Genomic DNA, 2,194 nt, shown 5'->3' on the forward strand with positions numbered 1-2,194 from the left:
GCTGGGGAAATCAGCCAGATCAGCAGCAGGTGGACACAATCACACAGGTGCGTGGGCCAAGAGCGAGAGCCCGTAACGAGCTCCACCCAGACAGAGAGGAGGAGGAGAGACAAAGAAAACAAAACAAACAACAACAACAAAACCTGTAGCCAGCGTGGGCCAACCAGAGAGACACAGGGACCGTGACACTAATGTTATTATCCATTGTTTTTCTAGTGATTCAAAGTTGGTTTAGAATATCATGTTCAGAACTCTCTGACCCAGGGACTTATTTTACTTATTATCTATGTGTGTAAGCGTGTTTGCAATTACCCCTCTGCACTCTAAGTCATTTCACACAATATATCAGTTTGGACAGTCACACCAAATGAAGCTTATGACCTTTCGAAGACTGAGTGCCAACTCACATGAGCACATTTGCAATAAATGTATGAAAATGATTATAACCACTTATTTTAGTCAAATCAAACATTTTCAATCCTAACACATGACAACATTAGCTGTCCCCTTACATGAACCAGCAATTGCCAGATTATTTAGTTCATTGAATCTCCTAATATATTTAAAAAAAAATTTCAAAATCAATTTTCATTTCAATTTTAAATTGAATATTAATGAATATATCAATGTAAATATGCCAGAGTCAGCCATAAGGTTACTTTCATCTGTAGTCCCATTTCGTGCACTTTATTGCTTATAAATGTATTGTTTTTAGGTTTTTCAGGAAAAAAAATATCAATGAAGCACTGTCACAAACTCATGTATAAAATACAAACAGCTGTAAACTCACTGTGTGCTGAGCTGGAGCAACAATGTAGAAAATGGTCAAACTGAAGAAACTCCAGAAAACACAGGAAACATTTATGGCACATTTACTGATATTTGAACATGATTACAAGGGTCAGTGCTGGATTGGATTTCCCACAAACTCTGCAGGATCTGCAGGTTTTCATGTCTCTGCATAATGACTCATTAAATCCATCATATACACTGTATATATTATAAAAATACACAGTTAATGTTTCACATTAATACATATCAGACACACAAAGTCTGTGAGGTCGACATGATTCTCATCAGTAAAGTGAACATGGAGCAAATTTCATCCTCTGACTGAAAAGTGACAGTTTGATAAAGTTTCCTTTTGAATGAACAGACTTCCATGAAGTTCATGATTTTGTGGACCATGTCTCATTATTCTGTCCATCATGTTATTAAAGTGAACTCCAACAGTGTCGTTTACATTGTTGACCAAACTGTTTCCACTGATTGATCTGATGAAGTTTTCTGACATCTATTATTAGTTGAGTAGAAATCCTGTTTTCTATTCAGTCAGTAAATGAATGAAAGCAGCAGAGAAGTAGCAGAGCTGCTGTCAGTCCACAGTAGAGGCCGATCCTTCCTCGTCTCTCTGTGTTTGATGTCTCAGGTTTTCTCTCAGGTTCAGGACAATCCCTCACTGCTGCAGAGACACAAACACATCTGAGATTAAAAACATCAAAACATCCACGTTGAAAGAAGTTTTAACACATCTATCGGTGCATGGAGACGTGTTTGTTTAGTACTGACCGAGTGAGAAGGGATTTTTATGTTTGATTAAAAAAATCCTCTAAAATGAACCTTTTACCAGAAACATCTAAGATAATAAAAGTCACTGAACAGGGTGTGTTGTGTTGAATGTATGAGTGAACTGTTAAATATATTCAAAAACCATAAATCATTTATATCTTGTGTTAATGCAAAAATAGTCTAATTGTTCCAACATGTATAAAAATACAGTGAAAAAGTGAAGCAAATACAGAAACAATCCCTCTGATCCTCACTGCCACTAATTACTCAGATAAACAAGTTTAAAATACCTTTAAATATTAAAGAAAAAAAATCTCCAGAAATACACAAAAACAAACATCAATATAACAACGAACAACAAGCAAATCTTATTCCAAATAAATCAGTTCTGAAATTGATCTGAATTCATTTGTGGCTTTTACAAAATCATCTCACCATGGATCATCATGGATTCTATTACTCACCAGTGACGTTGAGTCGACATCTTCCAACACTGAAGCCATAATCAGTGTTGACCTCACACAGGTACAGACCCGAGTCATCAGTCCTGAGTCTGGACAGTTGAAGTCTGATTCGTCCTTCTCTGAGGGCGTCTTTGTCACTCTGGACTCGTCCTGAAAACTTT

Source organism: Pundamilia nyererei, unplaced genomic scaffold (assembly GCF_000239375.1).
Source record: "Pundamilia nyererei isolate P.nyererei 1_Seehausen unplaced genomic scaffold, PunNye1.0 scaffold00815, whole genome shotgun sequence".
In the NCBI taxonomy this organism is placed as follows: domain Eukaryota; kingdom Metazoa; phylum Chordata; class Actinopteri; order Cichliformes; family Cichlidae; genus Pundamilia; species Pundamilia nyererei.